Below are 23,744 nucleotides of genomic sequence, written 5' to 3'. Positions count from 1 at the left end.
GGGGAGCGACTTGCTTGAAGTTTTGCTTGCTAGATTCGAGACCTATCCCAAGCCAGGGACAAAAGATGTGGTCCCCAAAGGGGTCTGTTTTTCCTAGAGGATCCAGTAAATCCCTAAACTCGGAGAAGAGATGTTTGTCTCCCAAGCTAGAACGGAGTTACACTGTCCATTTAAAGCAAACTAAGAATAGAAACTGACACGCTATAAAAAGACATAAGCCCAGCAAGCATCTTTGCTGTTGACCTTTAATAGGCAACCCCAGCTGGGTTGGGGTTTCCCAGTGACCTGCGCGACTGCTCTTCAGTGAGGCTGCAAAGGGTTAAGCCGCTGGCTTGCTTGCGGAGGAATAGGTCTGGGTGCGCCGCAGCCGCGCGTTGGAAAGCTGTCACACTCACTTCGGAGTCCTGCAGCTCTGCTTGTCACCAGTGAGTAATGATCACACATCGATCAGAGCGCTCAGCCTTGTTGAGCTGGAAGCGCTGGGTGGGGAGAGGGAAGAACATAAAAAATAAAACGGGCGTTTTAACCACTTCAGCCGTGAGCTCGTCAGTGCCAGCCAGTGGGGTGTCAGGGTTCAGTGACCGGCTGGACAGCAGCTCCGGAACCGCCTTTCCTTCCCCTCTGTCCTTGAGCTGGTGACCATCGCTAGCTATAGAAAAAAAGGAGACCTTGGTGGCGATCCTTAAAACAATACCATGCAGGAGTCCCTCTCTTCTGCAAGCTTCTCTCCTTTCAACCTTTCTGACCCAGTGGGTTTGGGTGAGATCCTCCGCTGCAGCAGGTAACAGCTGGGTCAGTTGCATCTTTCCTTCTGGGATGGGATGAGCTAGAATTGACGACCGTGTTGGTCTATACACCTCTCGCTCTCTCTCTCTTTTTGACCTTAACTTGGGATGGGGGAGCCAGACATATAACTCTATGGGCACTCTCTTTGCCTACAGGTCAGAGCAGCAAGCTCCAACATTGCTACGCAAAGCAGATCTCACCAAGTCAGGCGGGGGGCTGGAACAATTTGTATAGTGGGGGTGGCTGAGAGCCATTGAACCAAACTGCAAACCCTGTATAGAATGGAAACCGCTTCAAGCCAGGGGTGCTGCAGCACCCCTAGTTCTAGCACCACCTATAGTCAGGCATTTGTGAGAGGGCTCTATCACGGGGGGGGGGAGATAGTGCAGCAAACCTCCCTTGCAATCAACCCCATTGACAGCTTTTTTAAAAAGTCTATTTGTAGGGGTTGACAAGGAGAAAATGTCTCTCACCTTGTACCAGTCATTCAGCTTCAGTAAAACTAACTTTAAAATAATTACCTTCAACCCCCCTCTTCCCCCTCAACAGGGCTCCTGGCCCTTTAAAAAAAGACTCCGAATCGAGCTTTGAAAGACTCCGTTCATTCTCTGGAATGTTTAGGTCCGATTTTAACCCCTTAGGGCTGGCGCTACTTTCATTCCTCGGGGCCAGCATGAAGCTGCACGCAGAGTAGGTTTGATGGCAGCAGCCCTTCTCTTCATTGGTGATTATTTCCACTCTGCCTTGAACGGTGCCAGCTCTGCGCTTCAGCTTTCGCTGGTTTGCACAGTACTCCTGTCTGAGCCTGGGCGAACTCGCGGCACAAGCGCCTTAGCCAGGCTTTGTGAACAGAATCCTATTGATCCCTGTGGGACTCTGGAGAAGACACCTGCCACCCCTGTGCTGCAAAGGTAATAAAGCCGCTAGGTGTTTGCCATCCTGCAGACAACTCCTGTCACCCCCGACCCCCGAGTCCTTACAGAAGGGCCGGATATTCTAGTGTGTCCCCCCCCCCGCAACACACACACACACTCCCCGGTCGCGGCACTGCACCAGTGTAGATACATGTCTCATCTGGAAGCAAGATCAAGGTCAGGGGTGGTGGCGCTAACAGGCGGCCTCTGCTGTAAGCTCCGGACTGGGCAGTGCAGTGAGCAGCAAGCTTTGATGTTGCATCCGCTGAGGGAAGTTCCTGGCAAGATGGCACCGGCAGGCTGCCCTTCGCCCCTGATTTGCCCCTTGGCATTCTTTTCGGCGCACTTCTGCAATACACCTTGTCTGGGGTGCGGGCTATTTCAATGCGCTATAATTGTGGTCTTTCTTTAGCCACCTTTAAGGGCACTGCACTGTGGGAAAAGGTTGGCGCGTGGAAGGGAAAGTCAAAGTGGTGATCGTGCTGCTGCTGGTGGTGGTGGTGGTGGTTGTGTGGAGGGGGTTTATAAAGGAGAGAGGGGCACAGAGTAATGCGGACAAGTCCATTCTCTAAAACACTGGCCATCTCTATTGCATCGAATAGAGCATCCCATATCAAGCGGCCTCGGGATGAGGTATGCCCTTGGAAAAGGGGGGAAGAATTTAAACCCCAAATGAATTTAGAATAAGATTTAGAAACCGATGTCAGATGGCTCCACTTTTAAACTACAGATGAACAGACACTGCAAGTTCATCATGCAGCCAAAAGCAATGAATAAATACATCCCGAGACACTTCCATTGCCTTTCCTGGCTAACAGACACATGGAACTGATCGAATTCACCTATTCGCCCCCCATCTTTTCCTCTCTCCCCACCCCTATAATAACTTAAAACACAGTCTGTTTCCTGCACTTTCCAGGTAGCCATCGCCCCCTCTTCCCCCCCCCCCCCCCGAAAGTCTATATTGTAACTTGCTTTTCAAGATTAAATAACACAGCGTTTATCTGGACTTGTTAGAACATGGCAGGCACTTACTACAGAACTAGGGAGGTTTTTTTTCTTTTTCTTCCCCACTGAAAAAAATGCAGACAATCCGGAAAATGTGCAAAAAAAACAAAACAAACAAACAAAAACCCCTAAAAGGGGTTCTTGGCTCCGTACAAGACATCAGGATGGAGTTTATCTGATATGTATGGCTATAAAATACATCCTCAGATTTCTCCAGCAGTTGAAAGTCTGGCTGGCTGATCACGGCAATCAGGCAGAGTATTAAAAAAGATCTGTTTCTTTCCCCAATGATATGATGTTATTGTTTTGTTGTTATTTCCCAGATAAAAAGTTCGCAGAGAGGGGGAAAGAGAGAGAGAGAGAGAGAAATCGTCAGAGGTTGCACGCACGTGAAATAACGCCATGTTGGCGGAGAGGATTATTATAATTTGGGCACCTCTCCTTTTGGGTCACTGGCCTCGGGAGTTTCTTTTATTTAAAATAATCCCCGTTGATATGATCCCACAGCCCTCAGCCAGGAGAAAGGAACAGTTGCAAATCACACGGTGGCCTTATTCCTAACGGGGAGGGGGGGCGCATTTATTATGCAAGAATAGCGCTATGTTGCCAGTGTTACCTTCTTTGGCACAGCTGTTTGGCGAGAGGAGAGCCCCTCTTTGCAATTAAAACAACTAACCACACACATCGGCCCGGATCTAGACTGTAACGCACTTCTAGGACGCTTCGCATTGCCAGCGCCATATAATACGTTTCGCGTAGGCACTATTTCGATGGAGCAGACGCCGGTTTCGGCAACGGGTGGGTTAAAAAAAACACCACCAGAGCCTGACTTTGCCTCTTGGAAAGCTCTAGGTTGCAGCCCAGCGCTGCCTTCCAAGCATTCTTTAAACTAGCAATGTGGGAGGGACTCCAGGAGAGGGGGAGAGAGCGATGGCTATCAACTGAATTCATTACTGTAAACATCTCCCTGGGGTGTCAGGCAGGGAGGGGGGAAGAGAGAGAGAGAAAAAAGCACGACTTACATTAGCAGGGAATAGTCAGATCTGGGGCAGCATAACGGCTAAGATCAGCCTGCAAGCCCAGCTGAACGCAAGCCCAGGACTAGGAGAGAGAAGGAGACCGACAGACACGCGACTATTCACATATATGTGTCCGGTCCCTCCTGAGACTTCACGGGGTCCTGGGTCTGTGTGGCTCCTCCTCGTGTGATCCACTCAGCGTCTCCAGCGGAGAAAACGACCAGGCTCGATCGGGTTCCTTCGGCTTCTCCCTCCCTCCCTTCCTTCCTTTATTTATTTGGGGGCCGCGGGAGGGCAGGGAGAGAAGCGCGGAGAGAACGCGTGCTGGGGATGCCAGCGCCCTGGGCTGCGCGTTGGAGGAGGAGGTGGAGGAGAAAGGGGGAGGATGATGCCGCTGCCTCCTAAGGGAGGAAGGAGAGAGAAGGGGAACGGAGCGCTCCGGAGAGGCAGCACAGGCAAGCGCCAGCCTGCGGGGAAGCGGAGCCTGCAGGGCGGGCTCGGGCTCGGGCAGCTTTTCGCCCGCACCACATTGGATACTGCCAAAGGCGACCGGCACGGCCACCACCAAGGAGAAGCGCCGTCAGCTGCAGCAAAAGTTTTGGTGTGGGGGGCAAAAGGCGCAGAGGGGGATTATGATCGGTGCCGGAGAAGGACTCCCCGCCCTGCCAGGTACAGATGGGATTTCATTTCTCCCCTTTTCCTCCCTGCTAATTCCAGTTCCCCAGCAGTTTGCAGCTGCCTCCACCTCAATAGAAGGCGGTAAGAAGTTAATGATCCGGGATCGGGTTCTATACTAGAAATATCACCCTTCATCGCATTAGAGACTCTGTGTGTGTGTGTGTGTGTGTGTGTGTGTGTGTGTGTGTGTGTGAGACAGACACACACACAGAGAGAGATTTATGAATGGTATGTGACAAGTGTCAGGAGGGTTGCTCGGTTATTTTACGCCAGTTAGTGAATTTCAGTGTAAGTTTCCTGGCTTTGGTTTGTTTCAATCAGAGTGTCTCTTGAATGGATCTCAAAGCTTTCACCCTCATCATCGCAAATCATTTTAATGACGATAGATTGCCCGCTACCATTTTAGCATCCATACAAAAAGACAACCCTCCTCCCCGCGCACGTATGTGCACCCCAACCTCTCCATGATAGGAAAACAAGGCTCCAGCTTTCAAAGGAAACACCTAAAAGATCTGTAGAGACGAACCTCTGAGTTATAATCTCGTTGGGTGGGAATAGTGTTTGATTATTTGTGGGGGGGAGGGATCTTTTTGGCAAACTGGAACTTTAACAGATGAGCCAGGCTCGGAAGAGGTGGCAGATTGCTCACTGCTGACAAGCATTAAGAAATCCAAATGAACAGACAAGGGAAGAAATGGGAACTAACTGTACAAGCACCAGAATTCATCAGACCCCTATCTATAGTGACATGAACAGGGTGGGTGAATGAATGAGCGCAAGAGAGAAACAATTGCATCAAGTCTTCCAAATATACAGCAGCCTCTAATGTAAATAGTCAAATCATGATGAATTTAAACACACCCACACCCCTCTCCATCGTGTGAGGATAAAAATAAAAACAAAACACCGGCTGCAAAGTAAGGGAGAAGTTATCTACCTTCTCCTCAGAGTAGGAATCAGTCAACAGGAGCTTTTAATTAATTGTAATGGAGGAAACCTTAGGCTAACAATAAGGCTTACAATAAGCTAATAAAGTCAAAGGTACAAACCCGGGTAAATGCCTGTGCAGCGTGTGGAAGGTGCTCATGAGATTTCTTCAGATGCTGCTTTTTGGCCATGCAGAGCCCCTGCTAAACCGAAAAGAAGAGGCTGGTTGCATTTTCTGGGAAGCGGGAGAGATACTAAACCCAGGCAGAGCGCTCTCTCTCTCTCTCACACACACACACACACATTTATTTGCTGCATCTAACTTCTCAGAGCTTGCAAACTAATAGAATCGAATAGACCTCAAGCTTGATCTAACAAGTGGAGCCAAATCCTACAGTCTTTACTCAGGGAAAACAAAAAACAAACAGAAAAAAACGCCCACAAACCTCCCATGCACCTCATTCATGGCATGATGTGATTTTTACCCAAAGGCACCTTTTATTCAACCATGGGGTCAGAGAAAAGTCACTGAGAGGGCTCTATATCTGTATGGAAATGAAAGTGTGTGTGTGGGGGGAGGACACAATACTAGCCTCCTGTCATTTTTCCAAATTAATTTAAAGGTACTGCACCAATAAATCTTTTTTTCTCTCTCTCTCTTTGAAATAAAGAGTCATTGTGCATTGCTATCATTGGGGCATGACTCTGCATCACCGTGATACAACAGATGCCTCTAAAAGCCACGATTACTAAGTTTAAAAAGTGACTTGTATAAAAGAAATACAATGCTGATTTATTCAAGCTTGATGTTGCTCTTGAAAATGAATCCAGAATGAAACATTGCAAAATATCTATGCAACTAGCCCCGCTTCTCCTTGAACTTCTCCATTTGTAGAGGATTTGCCATCTAAATTGCAGTTCTCCCTCCTGACTGGGTAGCCTGGCAGTTAAAAGAATGATCATGCAGGCCAGAAACTGTGTAAATGAAGCAATTCCAATCCCTGTGTTAACGCAGTGCTTGTAAAATTATCTATGATCAAAACAGTCCTCACACTTTTCAAAGTCCAAGGCTATAACAAAGAGGAATTGTGTTGGAATGCACATGGTATTCTAAAAAGATTCCCTCCTGACACACACACATACACCCAATATTTCTTCTGATGATATTTTATCTGGGTTTGCCTCTGTCTGGATCTAATCTGAGCCACTGTTACAAGTCACATTTATATCCTGGCCTGTTGGATAGCTTGATTTAGGATTCAGGCATATCACTCTATAGCAACTCTACATCCTCCCAGTTGGAATCTGCATTACATGGGCTATGGTTTCAATCCAGAATCAAGAATGTGCTAGTCTTGAATTGCTTAAAATAGCAGATCTCCAAAGTGCAGAATCTGATCAGGTTTGATTTTTCCATGCCTTTTAACAGAAGAAAAAGGTAAACTGAGGTTTACAAACTCAAAAACAAGCAGGAGTTCAAATATGTAACAGTATCAGGCTTTCCCAGTACTGCACTTTCTGTTTAACAGACTGGAGAGAGGGTACCTTTAGGATAACATTGTTTCTGTGAAGGTGAGGGCTTTTCTTAATCATCTCTGCTACCTCTTCTTTAATCTCAAAATTAGTTCATTTTTCACTAGATTACTTTCATATAACTTTGCGGTTTCTACCACACTGATTCAAATTCAGTCCATTAGTGACCTCTATCTGTGAGAAGTGTAGGATCACTGGTGTGTGTTTTTTATTCTCTTCTTCTCTAAAGTAGATTAAAAACATGGTATATGAATTGCTTTGCTTTTTGACACCTAACTTTCTTGTAATCTTCTCAAAGTAGTGTCCTCTGTTGGTAATGTAATTTAACAACTATTTAAACAAACAAACAAAACAAACCCAAGTCCAAATAAGTACTAGTAATTTAAAGAAAAAGAGACATCTAGACAGCTATTCCACAGAGCATTGAGAATATGATCACCGTTAAAAAAATAAATCAAGTACTGTCCAGTGCCAATAAAGAAAGCAGTGCAGTCCATCTGATGTTTTAATACTTACTCCAAAGCCTGATGATTGTAAGTGAAATTTTATTGCCCCAGAGTGCTTACATAACAGCTCAAAGTTGAGACAAACATTCAGACCAGATATACTGTAGGTAGGACTTTATAGTATCAGGGTATTTTAAAAAAGAATAAAAAAATCCAGCTGTGTCTATATTATGAATACATGTCAGAGATCAAGGAAAAAGGGGGTCTTTATAAACAGATGATCTCTTTTAGGAGATTATTAAATGCAGCTTCTCAATACTAATTTGTCTCTTGCTTGTATCCACATTCATATTTCATGTTTTAGTTAATTATTGTTAACAGCAATGGAGGATTTAGATTAGCACAGTTCTTAGGTGGGTGGATACCATTGTTTGACATATTCCAGATTGTATTTGGTGCATTACTGCTTGGTAATATGGTGGTTTTAGGTGGTGTTGTTTTTTTCTTCTCCCTCCCTTTGGGCAGTCTTTACTCAGGAGCTTTTATGTGTTTATTTATTTATTTATTTGCTAAAGAAATTAAAAGAGCTTGTATTTGCGGTAGAAAGATACAGATTTGCATTTACTTGTGGAAAATATTTGTGTTTAAAGGGAGCAGAAAGATACAACAGTAAAGTTACTATTTTAAAGAAGGCTAAATTAGCATATATTGAAGACACCAGGTTTATTTCCCCTCTAGTAATGTTTGACCTAGTCCTTTCAATTAACTGACAAAGAAAGTGACCATTAAGTAGAATTATTAAACCCTATTACTCTTTAGAGCTGTTTTATTAAAACAAACAGATTTTAAAAACTCAGCACCACCACCATTAACCCTATGAAAAATATTTTAAATAAAATCTATTCTCCCTTAAGCCAAATATATTCTAGTTGCATCAAACATTAAAATCTTGTATTAGTACAATAAATGTTATTTTCAGTTGATGGCAAAGTTGTTGGAACCTTCATGTTCCCTCTCATTTTTCACTTGTGATTTACGCAACTAACTGCCTTTATTTTCTTCCTTCTGACATGCCACTTTGAAGTGAATCAAAACTAAACACCAGCAACCTTTTAAAACATATCCATCATGCTATGGTCAGGATTCCAGAAAACTTAATGATGCATAAAGAGTTCTGTAAACATCATTTTTAAAAAAAGAAAAAGAAATCTTGTGCTCGTAGTTCTGCTGCTTAAAGGTCTTCCATATATTTTACCTCAAATTGGAACCATGTTATTAATATATTTTAAAAGAAACCTTCTTTAACTTAGTTTAATGTGAGGATGTATTTATATAAGTGTGCAGACCTTGTGGTTTATTCAAGAGACCAATGCCATTGAAATTGACCCTACAGACCTTGTTCAGGCAAAACTCCCATAAACTTCCGATGACACAGGATCAGGTCCATCCTGCTCAATCCTGCAAAGTGCTGAGCACTCTTCAGCCCCCAATGAAGTTCCTGCAAGGTGAAGGGTGCTCTGCATCTCACAGGAGCTGATTGGCATATTGCAAGATCTGGCCCTTACAGAGCATGAGTACCGAAAGGTTACAGAAAATTTTCTGACATGGCTTTCAAGTCAAAAGGCCACCATCATAATTATTAATCACTGGCCATCTATTCAACTGATAAATTAATATTGTAATTCTCTGTGACAGTTTTGGGTTAAAGACCACAGTCACAGAAATTAAAACAAAAAGAATAATTTTGAAATATATTTGGGGAGATAACCTTTAAATACTCATGATAATCTAGGGTCTGATCCTGTAAGTCTTTACTCATGTGGGTCCAGATCCTGAGTAAGAGTTAAGCAGGAGAGGATCCTTTGTTCCTTTTATCACTCCTCTTCCCAACATGGTACCATATTAGAACTACTTGGATTGAGGTGGCCAGAAGGTGTGTGTGGGGAGGAAGAGGGATGATTTCTCCTCTGTTCAAAAGGCTCTTTTATGTATAATTTAATTGGGATTCACTAAAAATAAAACAGCTCGCATACTGGCAGACATCCAATCAATTGCCTTTTGAAATAATGAAATAAGCCAATGGCCCTTTTCTGCACTTTTTGCTCAGGCAAGATTCCTATTAATATCAATGAATTTGAGTGAGAAGTGCAGGATTAGGCCACATGATTTTAAAATACCACCCCCTTCCATCAAAAAATTCCTCATAAAGGTATTGGGCCTCTATACTTGCAATCACTTCTGCCTACAGTAATACCTGTGCAAGCTTGTTCTAGGCACTTCTCCCACAACAGCTATTATAAACTGTACACAAATATTACATGATCTGTTAAAGCCAGAAAAGGTCAGATCCCTGCATGGAAAGCATTATCAGCACCTTATCAAGACTGAAATAGGCTCATACTGTAAGATTGTGTCTTTCCCTACTGAAGCTGGACGCTCATATCACTGCTTAATCAAAAAAACAATAGGGAAAATTAAATTAGAACAAAGAGAATGTTTCACTTCTTAACCAAAGGCACAGTTTTGCACCATTTAGTCACACAAATAGTTCTTAGCTATTTGGGTAGTTCCATAGAAGTAAAGGAGACTTCTCTCATGCATAAGGGTTACTTGTGTGAGAGGGAGAATTGATTGCATGTGTTCTAGTATTTGATATAGATATGCATGATATAGATACACAGACACAAATCCTCAGGGTCATAGATTGCAACTGACCATAATTTAGCAATCATAGGGTAAAATACCCCCTTGGTTAAAAATTACAAACATTTCCCTCACTTTAACTCCCCTGTACTTTCTTCACGTAGAAGAAAAGCAACTGCAGTAACAATTAAAGCGCAACGTCTCCCCTGAATTGTTCTACAAAACCTCCCATCATTGAGTAAAGTTACCGTCAGTTAAAAAATAAATAAAGCAGAAATTGTTTTGTCAGTAGAAATGCAACCCCAACGAAAAGATAATTTAGAAACATTTTTTTTTCTTCACTGTAAGTTTCTAGACCATGGACCCCAGTCTTCTAGGTGTTGAGTGCTCTCAATTCTCATTAATATTAGTCAAATTGGGCATCAGGTCAGCACTATGAACATTCCATCTAGATTTATGTGTGTTGCTTTTAATGATTTATTTGGTAGACTCTCTAGAAAATGATACATACAACTGCTAAACAAAACTCTATGGATGAAAAGCAAAGTCGCAATTAATTTTTTTGACTGTGGGCCCAATCCTGCTACCCTGACACAGGCAAGTTGATTTTATACTGGGATAGCTAAAGCAGTACAATTCCCCTAGTGTGGTTGCAGTTATACCAATATATACATTCCCACACAGGCGGGAAGCAATCTATATGGGCTCAAGGCACATTTATACTGATATAACTGTGTTCACACTTGGGGTTATACAAGTATTTCAGTGAAATACCACACCCCCTAACCAACAGAGTTATACCCATACACATGCTGTGCGTAGACCAGGCTCTAGGTTTGCAAAGTTCTCTTTGGGTTATTTTTTCATTGGCAAGCTGGATATAGTGAACTATTTTGTGTATGAAATGATGTTAGTTAAAGGGCTGGAGTATCTGTAAAAGTGGGAATATTTGTCAGCAGTATTTTAGCATCTCATCGTAATTTTGTTTTTGGACTGGGAGTGGAGGCATCCCTGAGTGTGAGCAATAGTTGCACCAGCATTGAAAGGTTTCTGCAGGGCTAAGTTACACCAGTCTATGTGACTGGCTTCCTGGGCCAAATCTAGTTTGCCTCATTTTCATGAGCAATCCCCTTGAAAACAATGGCTGAGCTGGATTTGGCCTGTGATAGCTTTTGGTCTTATCCCTTATCCTAACCAGACTTCAGGGCTATTGACAAGTTCCATCAGGCTGAATTTTCTTTCTTAAGTCATACCAGTTGGAAAAGTTAATGATTGCTTTATAATAAATAATAAGCATAGAAAAAATGCCTAAGGCAGTGTGAAATCAGTACTTCCAATGTTTGCTCTGGATCACAGTTAGAAGACTCCAACCAAATATAGTAATGTTCCACATGCATATTGCATCTCTCTTTACTGATTTACTACTGTTAGCCCCATGTTATTCACTGAATCATAAAAGAGAGAGAGATGGAGAAGACCTACTAGGTCATCTTGTCTAGCTCAGGATTGTCCTCTGTAAATCATCCAGTCTTGTTTTAAATGTCTCAAATGTCACCTGAGACATTTTCCCTTCTCAAGTGCCCACAGAAAATGGATTTCACTTTTTTCATTTATGTACAGTTATGTATTTGAAAAGGGTGATTGTCCAGCATACATTTCAGTACCTTTAAAATGAAATGAACGAAGGCCAAACTAAAAGCAAAGTTGTCTAATGCTGCAGATGGGTAAACAATGTAACACTGCATGAATGTAGCAGCACACATACATGAATAAATGAATGAATAAAAGCCCTTTCAAACTGTGTCATTTAACTCTTTGTATCAAAGTGGTATATGCCCAACAGTGACCTTTGAAATATTTGGCTCTGGCTCTATCTCACAGTGCTTAGGGAGGATGCTTTTGTTTTGTTTTGTTATTATTTTTTAAGTTGATCTGCAGTTCAGCGGAAAACTGTAAAATGCATCCTGCCAGTCACACACTCTTTTTGTTTGAGAAATTACTTTCACCTTTTGACAAAATTAATTTCAGAACCTCTTGCTTTAGCAGTGGTGTATAACACAATAACGGTCTTTACTCAGAGAGAAAAGTGTCTACTATTATAGCTTTGAAAATAGGCAATAAAAGAATACAAGGTGTATATCTCTCTTTGTCAAATTTGTACTCTGAATGCCGTGAACAGTGTTAGATCTCCCATCACCATATACACACACTTTTCATAATCTCTGTAGCACACCAGTTAACATAATATTGCTTTAATTGCTTTATCCATGAACTGTTTTAACAAAATCTTCCATGTATATGATACTGTGTATGCAGAATTATATTTAGGGCAGAAAAAAAACCCTTTAAGAGAATTTGAATTACAAAGGCTCATTTGGCAAGTTCTTTTCCTTCTGATTTTGGAGACTAATTAGTTCAGACCTTCCACATAACTGTTTATTGGACTAGGATACATAGGAATTAGTGTTATCACAGAATTTAGAGATGGAAAAGATGCCTTCAGTTTTGTCTGTTCTCCTTTTTGCTCTATTTTGCTGTCATAGCCAATACAGGAGTGCTCCCAAAAGTATTACTTTGTCCATTACAGTTTTAAATGACTCATGCAGCTGGGTTACTACCATTTCCTTTGGAAGACGATGGGTCTGAGTCGCCTCCCTGGTATACCAATGTCAGATTGGTATATTTCCATTGAAATCGTATCACATTACGTAGCTGTAAAACCCGTGTAACAGAGTAGAGAATCAGGCCCAATAAAATACTAAATGCTAACAAGATAATTGTTTTTATTCCAAATTGGAATAGTATGATCAATATCATTTAAACTTGATATTTAGCATCAAATATAGTGTGTGGGTACACATTCTGTTACCATAGCTGTTAAATGCTTAGCTCTACCCTCAGATCTACACAGTGGACCTTTATAAATCTGGAATAAATGAGGTGTTAGAGTTGCTGCCAGCAGCCCTGGAAATAAAACCGTTATCTGCCCAGATTTTCTGTTCCTGCAAAAATTTCTTATCAGCAGATCCACACATCCTGCATGTTGTGATTGGGGATTTACAGATAAAGGGGCAGTTTGATTAAAAGTAGAGGGATTGGGCATCAGCATAATAGGTCATGTGCTACCAACTGAAACTGCTAGATCTTGAACTACTGTAAGTTTCAGCAGCCACCCTAAGGATAAGGAGTTGTCCGATTGGAATTTTTTGACATGAGTTTTTTGCCCTTCATTTGTCCAAAGTTGGAAGAGTATATATCAGTTTCTAGGGGCAATGATGACTCTGAATTTCACAACCACTCATATTTCTGTGACATTGATGGAAACTGAATTGGATCAAATACATGGGAATTCTGATTATGAGTCTATTATCCAGAACTTCCCTTAGGCTATCAGTATCTCCTATGCAGTCATATTTTAAAAGTTTCAGGATGATGGTTTGGTTATACATGTACCCACCAAGAGATGTCCCACACCCTACCCTACTCCCACAAAATTGGTAAGAGAACAAACATAGCCGAATTTCAAAAAATATCAATCTGAGTTCATAGGCTACTTTTGTTATATCTGGTGAGGAAACAGGGATTTTAAGGAGCTGTGTAAGTACAATCTATGTATTGGTTTGGGTTGAATGATGACCATGATTGACAGGAGAGTACCTTTGTTAACCCATCTCATGCCAGGCAGAAAGAACAGCTGTTGTGCCCCAGAAGGGAACAGATGCAAGGCTTAGCAGCTCTCACTGTTAAAGGGTGTAATTTACATTTCCTTGCACTAACTGGGGTGAATTTAATGATGTATGTTCGTATTTAGATAGTAAGACTCTCTCTCATTTTACACAACAGTCTGAGACAGGACTTCGGAAGTGTTTAGTTAGTTGTATAAAGACATCCAACCAGAAAGGATCTGGTGAATAAAGTTGTCAGTTCTTTAGGCTAATTAGAACCCACAATTAGGTTTGGTAAAGCCAAGTTTTTTACAAAAGCTAAGATAAAAACAAATATTTCATTTTTTATTTAAAATTCCAATTAAACAATCTTTTTATTTGGATTTAAACATTGCCCATGTTGTGTTTGTAACTCAAACACTGCAGCATTGTGCCTGTATAGGATGAGAGCCAGCAGGGGAAAGTGACTAGACAATGACCAGGGAAAACAGGATGAAAGTGAATAATCTGTAATGACTGGCCAAGCGGGGTGAAATGAAGAGGTAAACAAGCAGTGTTCAAAGCAACAAGTACATCTCAGTGTCATAATGGTCACAGTTTTAATAATGTAAGCTATTACTAATAATGCATTTGCCCCACTCCCAAAAAAACATTTTAAAAAAACAAGGTTGGAGTCAAGAGAGGAGGAAAAGTCTGTGAGATTCCGCCAAATCATTCTCTTGAGGAATGAGCACAAAGTATCAGGTTCTATTAACTTCAGATGTGACTCCATACCAGGTTGGTGGGTTATTCTGTGTCCCCATCACTAACCCTATTGCACCTTTTCATTCTCCCTTCCTAGGCATGCTTCCTTGAAAGGTTTCTGTAGTATCTGGGACATAGGGGGGATAATGGTAGAGAAATAGCTGATCCCAACCTTTCCTTGCAAACATGGGAGATCTGTGTACAGAAAGTCCGCCCCACATATGTGGATCAAAGGGGCATGATATGGCTCATACTAATTAAGGAAATATGTTATTTAAAATACATAATTTATAACCTAATAGCATTTCTTGTAAATTAATTTCAGATTCTTGATGATTTGGGATATACATCACCTACTTTTCTAGAGCCAGGTAGATTTCTAGTGGCATTAAGCCTCTCATTTGTCATTGAAAAGAGTTCCATTTAAATCATAAGAAAACTGAAGATTGTACAATGGGGCCCCCAAATGATGAAAACAATGCTAAAATTTGTAGTTATTGCTTCTTCTTTATAAGTAAATTGCTAATTGCTCTTAAACATATAACATTGTCATGTTATTTCCTGTTTCATGCTGTCCTGTTGATTCAATCCCTGATAGGTCAAATGTTGATCAAAATCTACATGGATGTTATGAGCTCTCTCTTCCCGCCCCCTCAGTTGAAGGCGAGGTAGAACCTGATATTGCATTCTAAACACAGTGAAGTGATGAAAAGTGGTGCATTCAATGGATTAAATCTACATTGTGTGTAGGGATCTCTTTCTTTATGCAGTCCAAATTCCCTCTTATGCCAATGTCAGTTATGGGTTCATAAGGAGAAAGGACCAGACCCTTCAGGAGTAAGGATATCCTATTGATGGATGTACCTGTTGTGAGTATGAGGCTCTGTCACTTGTATGATTTGCGTGTTCTCCAGGGACTGTCAGTAGTATCTGGGACAATATGCATGTGTACTTGGTGCCAGGCAATCTTGCAAAGTGTGACCAGGATCCAGTTACTACAGACCTAAAAGAGGTAGGGGAAAAAGGCCAATGGAAAGGTGGCACTATGTCGGTTAATACACTAGCCCTACATACTGTGAGATCCATGTTTCAGGGTGATTTAAATCACAAATGAAACGAGTTTGGCTGGTCTCAGCTAAGCCTGTAGTGGATATTTTCCCATATGGGAAAAGCACTTCACAAATTAGAAACACTGAACAATTTCAAGACAGGTGCATGACTGAGCTGCACTGACAGTGCCTCAGGAAACTTGTGTACTTGGCCATGCTATGACTGATTCATTATTATGTGTCTTCCATTTTCAGAGCACTAAAATGCAACCCAGAATAGTTTTTTAAACATCTTTTCATGTGTTTGTAAGAAACCTCCATTCTGGCAGATTTTCAGAAGTCTTCTAGTCTGTGTTCCATAAAACCAGGCATGAGTATAAAATAGAACAATATACGCTTTCTGTCCGTATGTTTTTCTTTAGTTCAAGAATGGTATCATAACTGAACTTTGTGTCCAATTGCAATGTCTTAACCATGAGCCCATCCTTCCTTATTCCTCAGTGAGGTGTATTTGTACTTGGGAGGAGAGGTATTCTGGAAGCTTCTACTGCGACTATTTCTACCCTCTTTGTCCTTTAAATAAACAGAGGACTTTAGGCTTCAGGGCTTTGACTATAGCATCATTCTTTCACTCTAAACACAATAGCAAATAGTATTATTTGTCTGTTTTGTGAAGACTTAAACCCTTTTCCTCTTCTAAAGGCCATGGAGTCAAGAAGATGCTGGGACTTTTGAACTAGAGATCATTTAAGATCAGTTTTAGCATTGTCCTAATCATTTGCTGTGGGTAGCTTGCGGGCTTCAGAAAGAAATGTAGAATTTAGTTATTTAATTTACTAAGAGATCTTTGTATCCTTTAATTCATGTTTCTTATGTCAGTTATATAACAAATGCTAGATCCTTTGGAATTCATGCACATGAATTTCTGTGACATTTTTAGGCTCTCCTCCGTTGTTCCGTCTATTGAGTCTTGCTTCTCATGTGCATCTGATCAGCATGGGCATATAATAAGCCTTTGAAAAATTTACTGGCCTAACCTTCATCTCCTTGTGTCAGAAGACTGCAGGCATAATGATTTTATCGATGCAGCTCTAAACATTTGGCACTTGTATTAAATTGTAACTGATCGGTTTTAGTGAATTAAATACTTTCTCTTGTCATAGGATCGCTATTGGGGGTAGGTTAGGGGGTGGGGAAGGAAGATAGCAGATGTCTTCTGCTCATTTGCTACTTCCTTTTAGTTCAGTTAAAATTGGAGGTGTCTGTATTCTGGTACTGGAGTTGTCTAAGTGAGATATTAACCATGTGAGCAGCTTGCTGTTATGATGCTAAAGATAATCCATCTGTCAATAACACACAAGAGCAATGCTGCTACTTTGCGAGAGAATGTTTAACCTTAGAATTTAGGGCAAGACTTTGTATCACAGCTGTGAAACAGCAGTGGGAAGCAAAGTATGGGTGGTTTTGCTAACTGGTAGCTGGGGACAGGGCTTATTAGATAAAAACCAGTTGGCCATTGCCGTCACAGACTCAAATGATATCCAACGTATAGTTAACCTAGGAGAGTGAAGATTAGGACATTTTGATTCAATATTGATTGTATAAAAACTACTAGTGTTTTATTAGTCAGTGCTAAAATCATAGTAGCTAAATTAGGCAAGTCCTCCTCTATTCTATTCTATTCTATTCTTATATCATACTCATCACCGTAGTATCCTGATGCCACTTTGTAAAACTGAAGTGCATGGACCATCAGAGTAGAATTCTGTAGTATTTTTTATGGGCTGAAAGAATATTTTTTTCATCCAGAGTGTCATCTATATATGCAATGGGAGACCTATGGACATAGGCATAGTTTTAAGGTTAAGAATCCCTTCTCTGCACTTGTAATTTAGGGTGCAATTTAGTACCACCAAGTATCAGAGGGGTAGCCGTGTTAGTCTATATCCACAAAAACAGCGAGGAGTCTGGTGGCACCTTAAAGACTAACAGATTTATTTGGGCATAAGCTTTCATAGCATCTGAAGAACTGGGAGTTTTTTACCCATGAAAGCTTATGCACAAATAAATATATTAGTCTTTAAGGTGCCACCGGACTCCTCGTTGTTTTTTTTTAGTACAGACAATTATTTGTGGAAGCAATGGATAATATTCAGAGACTTTGTGATCTAATAATAGAGTGATTAGTTAGACATCAAATTACAGCTGTAATAATTAGTGCTCCAAATTCCGACTGTTAGTGTTTTTTAAACTAAAACTGGTCTTTTTGACAACATACAAGAGATCTGCTTACATGAACCTGTGATTTTATCTATCTCAACATTTCTCATGTGTGAGAGCTGCACCAGGAAGGAGTATCCAGGATCACTTATAGATATATAGACAAAGCTGGCCTAACGTACAGTGTGAAGAAAAGCTCTGGGTTGACCCTGCAAGAGTAAAATCTTTTTTTCTTACCTCTAAAAATCTAATTAATTGTTTTGCATGCAGTTAATTCCTTGCTTTGCAGGCTATTTCCACCAAGATGCTTTGCCTCAGAGTTTTTGCACATGTATATGTGTCTGTGTACGTGTGCATTTTTTTCATATGTGCTGCAACACAGAGCAGGACTTCACTACCCGCCGGATCGGCGGGTAGTGATCGATCTATCGGGGTCGATTTATCGCGTCTAGTGTAGGCGCAATAAAATCGATCCCCGATTGCGTTCCCCGTCGACTCCGGAACTCCACCGCGGTGAGAGGCGGAAGTGGAGTTGACAGGGGAGTGGCAGCGGTCGACTCGCTGCCGTCCTCATGGCCAGGTAAGTCAACCTAAGATACGCCGACTTCAGCTACGCTATTCATGTAGCTGAAGTTGTGTATCTTAGGTCGACCCCTCCGCTAGTGTAGATCTGGGCACAGAGAATGCAATGGTGTGTAGTAATCACTTTTCTCATTATCTCATAATACTTGTTTGACACATCTGAGAATCATTCTCTCAATATAATTTAAATCCTATGAGACTTCAGGTCCCGATAAAGGCAAAAAGGCCAGTAAGTGCAGACATGAAGGTAGAGGAGTGAAAACCAGAGTTTTGCTAACAATACTCAAAATCTTTTCTTATTTACAATGATGTAAATCTAGATTAAATCCAACAAAGCCTGTACAATTATTTCAAAATTCACACAGCTATCGTTGAGGGAAGACTCTGGCCCCTAGTTTCAAATCTTTACTTAAAGAACAGATTAAAAGGAGCTTAGGAATCTCATCCCTGTTGATGGTGGATATGTATCTACATCGGAAAAATATTGTATAATACAGTAAAATTAGCAGTCTGACTCCAGGAAAGATTCAGCGCTACTGAAGATGAGGACTGCAGTGTAGTGGCAGAGCTATGTGAAAGCCCTGAAATGGAATAGCAGATGCCAATGGAAATACTGTGAGGAATAAAGAGAGGTGACAGGAGAGAGAGATGCTTATATGCTCCATATATTAAACTAATCAATGTACTTGCAGATGCTGTGTGATCATGCAATGCATCGGTCATTTGCAAGCTTTATTTATATATAGGACCTACACATAATTTTGTTTTTATTTGCTTATTCAGTGGTAACTTTTAAAATTCAGTGGCAGAGTGACCAATATTTTAAAATGAAGGGGTGTAGCCAAGGGCACGTTTGCTAACTATGGACAGTATTATAATTGAGATCATACGTGGGTACACAAGGGTTCCTCCATCCCTTGCCTGGGCAACAGAAACCTCTGTGCTCAGGGAAGAAAAGAGGAACTGCTCCCTCCATGCACTGCAATGGGGGCTGAGAGGAAGCAAGAACATAGATCTGTCTCCCATCCCCTTTCCCTCTGCTGCGTTGGGTCACAGAGCAGACCAGGAACACAAAGGAGCAAGATGCACAAACCTGAGTTAACCAGGGTGCTCAGTTGTGCCCTGTCGCATAATACTTTCAGGAGCTTCACTTGGGGCAAAGTGATTCAGCACCACCAGCAGCCAGCAAAAGGCTGCGCTTTAAAGAAACAATCTAGCCCAGAATATTCAGTTCAATAAAACTAATTTAAAATAATGCTAAAGCTGAGACACAAACGGGGCAGAGAAAGGCCTTCACAAACACATTAAGCTGTGTACAGGGCCTAGATATCTCAGCACATAGACTATGGGCCCCTGTGGTTCTATACAGAGGATGAAAATTGTAAAGACTCAGACAATATGAATGGGTATCATTCCTATTGTACAATGAGAGCAGATACTGCATACCCTCTGTGTACAGAATTCTCATTGAACTCCGGGAAAGTGTTATACATAGATGTCTTCCAGGCACCATTCACAGCTGGTAATTTAACAGAATTACTCTTCCTCGGGAAGGGTCTATGTCTGGGAAACTGCTGCTTCACTGCCCTGGAGTTTGCAGTGCACAAGCAAAAAGAGGGCTGGTGGCATATGGGAGCAGGACTTGGTGTAACAGACCAGCAGCCACAGCAAAGAACCGGGGAGACCTTAAAAGAGGAATAATAATAATAAACCTTAACACTTACATAGCATTTTGCATTGTGAGAGCACTTTATCAGCATAAACTAATTAGTGGAGCTAGAATGAGTTTCAGTGTCCCTAGAGTTGTCACTGCTGTTTTCTCAAAGCCAGATTTTGTTCGCAGTTATATTAGAGTAATTCCATTGATTGCAGTGTATGTAGATGGCTGTATGTGAGAATTTAATCCGGATGAACTTTTGCTTATGCCAAGGAATGAATTTATTGTCCATAAACCTGAGTTGATTTTGCTTACACCAGAGACTGAATTTATTTCCTGCAAGCCTTGAGAATGGTGCACCTACACTCATTTTTCAGAGCCACCAGAAGAAACAATTCTCTGTCTACAACTGAGCCACAATCCTGCAGGATGTTGAGCATCTTCGACTCCAGTTAAAGTCAATAGGTTTTGAACATGTTAAGTAGCTCACAGCCTTTTTGATGTATGTTAAATGGCAGCCACCACACATGATTTGCAATTGTCTTTATCATGTACAAAAGGTAACATTACACATAATGATGCTAGGTTCTCTCTGAGATAGATCTCACTAGAAAGCATTCATTCAGATATGCTAAGGTATAAATCTAAGCCTGTTTGAAATGGGGAGAAACCACTACAATCCCCCCTGCTAAAAATCCAGGTTTCTCATGGAAATGCCAGTACGCTCTTTAATTGTAGTGGCATTACTGGCATGGTCCACAAAATAACTGGCAAACAATAAGAGTCATAAGAAGAGACAGCAGGTTGGCAGACATACAATGTGAATTAAAGTACAGGAAGATCTCCCTGGATGAATGTTGATCTTCATTATTAAATGAAACAGTGGTAAAATATAGACTACCAAAAATGTTTTCCTTCCAGAAAAATGAGAGGAATTGAAATATATTTTCAAAGGATAAGCCTTTCTATGTTCCTACAAGCTCTTTGTTTTTTGTTTGTTTGAAGCAAAATTACATTACTACCCTTTTCCTAGCCTAAAGCTTTCAGCATGAAACCAGGTCATCGGACAAGAGAAGGAGCAGAGATAATTTCCCAAATGAATATTGAAGTATTCCTCTGAGAGCTTTTGCTAGCTGATGCACCTCAAACCCAATGCACTGGTGCCTCCTGTTGAGTAGTTATATCAGTGCTGGATATTCTATCTCTAAAAGTAATACCTGAGAGATTGCACTGCAGTATCTGCCATTGCCTTGCTGAGACAGTAATTTCATGAGTGGCATAAAAATATAGCAGCCAGTTACTGATTTATCTCTTGGTAAATCAAATAATTAGAGTATGTCTGAGTACACTCAGGAGAAGTGGATGTTCCAATGCCCATTTCCAACTAATCTGATACTAGCATATGCACTGTGTAATTTACACACGTTAAGTCAGATCCTTAGCTTGTGTATATTGGCATACTTCTGTTGGCTTTCTGGAGCTATGCTGATTCACACCAGTGCAGAATCTGGCACTATGAATGTATGACTAGTCAGCTGCAAAATCCTCCTAGATTATTAGGGGTAGAAGAGAAAAGCATATAACACTAGCTAGGTAATTTCTTTTAGGACTGGTCTACACTGCTGCTTAAGGAACTACTCTTCTGCTGACTTAGCTTCCGTCTCTTGGCGAGGTGGAGTACTGAAGTCGATGGGAGAGTGCTCTGCCATCAACTTATTGCGCCTTCACCACATCCGCTAAATCAACACTGCTGCAATCGATCACAGCAGCACTGATTTAGCGTGCCAGTGTAGACAAGCCTTTAGATTTACCATAAGGTCATCAGTTTGACCTATGGCTTTAGCATCCTGAGTACAGCCGGCTGAAAATTTTGTGAAAGAACATTTTTCTGTTGGAAAACACCATTTTGTCAAAACCAAAACTTCCCAAGGAAGGTATCACTTTTGATGACATTTTATTTTGAAACAAAATTTGAAAAAAAAAGTGCTTCGATAAAGACAATTTCAGAATGGAACATTTTGATTTTTCATTTCAAAATTACTTTTCATTTAATATTTCTTTTTCTTTTTAAGTCAAAAGACAATTGAAATATTTTGATTTCATGAAAAATTTCAAAATTATTTATTTTTGTTCTGATTTGGAATGAAAACAAATTTTGAAATTGTGGAATTTCCTGTGAAATGAAATTTCCAGTTCCTACACAGCACTAATGATGCATTATAATAATGTATGACATTCAATTATTTTCAATAATTAGTGTCTGTCTATCTAGGCACATATCTGATCACCAGAACTATAATATTTAAGTGTGAACTTTAAATTCATTCTTTAACAAACGTGACAATAATCTGTGTTTCTGGAGTCAAAGGCCCTGGGTGAAATAATCGCCCCAATGGGTACGTCTACACAGCCCACAAAAGTAAGCCTCTCAGCCTGTATCAACAGACTTGAGCTAGTGGGGCTTATGCTAACACTCTAAAAATAACAGTGTAGACAGTGCTTTAAGTTGCAGCTCAGGCTCTGAAACCAATTCCCTTACCTAGGTTTCAGAACCTAAGATCCAGCCCAACCTGCTACTTCAAAGCAGTATCTACACAGCTATTTTTAGTGGGCTAGAGTGAGCCCTGCAAGCCCAAATTTAGCAGCTCTGACTGGGAGGCTCACTGCTGTGGGCTGCGTAAACATATCCAGTAATAAGGTCAATGGACCAACTCCCGTGGACTTCAATGGGGCAATGGGGCCAGGATTTCACACCCTGAGTTCTCATCCTGTGTGTGGGATGGCTGACTCTGACTTCTGTAGGGAATTATAAAATGAGAGGCACTTTTACTTTGTCTTCTCAGCTGTGAAAATTGTATAACCCCTATTACTATATTATTCTCCCAGTTTTAACTGTAATCTTGTCACCTTCCACATAATTCATGAAATGCACTAAAAGTCTAAAATCCAAGTAGCAGTAATGTTTGAATACATTCTTTTCTTAGCAATTTATTATAAAGGCTAAGACACTGATTTCTTTACATTTATTCTCATATGCAAAAGAGTATCCATCTGAATAAAATCTGGCTGCTTTGTAACTATAAGATTGTAAGTCCATTGCAAAGTTCCACCAGCCATCTAACAAGGTGAATGTTATTCATTTCTTGATACCGGTTACATTAATGGCACACGTATACATGCTGAGACGAGAAGATACCCCAAAGTCAGAATGAAAAAATGTATAAAAGGTACATGTAAACTTGATTGGTCTCCAACATTATTGTACCAATGCCAGATTTTCTCTGCGACTGTCAACATACCATAAGTAACAATAATTTGCAATTTAACAAATGTTGGCCAAGAGTTTCACAAATGGGTCCCTAAAAGTGAGCTCCTAAGCACATATTTCACCATAGATAAGCCGTGATTAAGCATGTAAGTCATCCCCTTGAAATCATTAGGATCCTATATAACCTGATTTTCAAAAGTATTATATCTCCAGAAGACCCATTGAAATGAAAGGGAGCTGCTGAGTATTCAGAAGCTTTGAAAGTCAGGACTTTTTTCACTACATTATCTCTGAGTTCCTTCCTTTGTAACTGTTTTCAACTAAGCTGAATAACAGGATAATTTTCCTAATGATGAGATCTGTGGAACAGTCTCCAAAGGGAATTTGTGGAAGCCCCATTGCTGGACACAATTAGATTTAGACATGGCAAAGCAATGGCAAACAGTGTTGGAAACAAGCCTGGAATGTCAGAGGTTGGAGTAGTTGGCATACCAAGTCTAATTTCTATGATTTTATGATAAAAATGATTAAATCTATGTTGGTCATTCGGTGTAGCAGTAATGAAGTCTGCAGGATAGAACATTTTCACAAGATTCAGATCTCCT

The 23,744-nt window shown here is 40.9% G+C and overlaps 1 protein-coding gene across 1 annotated transcript in view; it reads left to right on the top strand.

Moving 5' to 3' along the window:
- The first annotated feature begins 3,470 nt into the window (after positions 1-3,470).
- FLRT2 (fibronectin leucine rich transmembrane protein 2) overlaps positions 3,471-23,744 on the top strand; it is a 62,395-nt gene continuing 42,121 nt past the window's right edge. The window contains exon 1 of the mRNA XM_039538411.1: positions 3,471-4,396. The gene's annotated coding sequence lies outside the window, so the exon portion shown is untranslated. The remainder of the gene's footprint in view (positions 4,397-23,744) is intronic.

The sequence above is a fragment of the Mauremys reevesii genome, linkage group 4 (assembly GCF_016161935.1).
Source record: "Mauremys reevesii isolate NIE-2019 linkage group 4, ASM1616193v1, whole genome shotgun sequence".
Taxonomy (NCBI): Eukaryota; Metazoa; Chordata; order Testudines; family Geoemydidae; genus Mauremys; species Mauremys reevesii.
The sequence above is the reverse complement of the archived record's forward strand: the minus strand, read 5'-3'. Positions and strand labels throughout refer to the sequence as shown.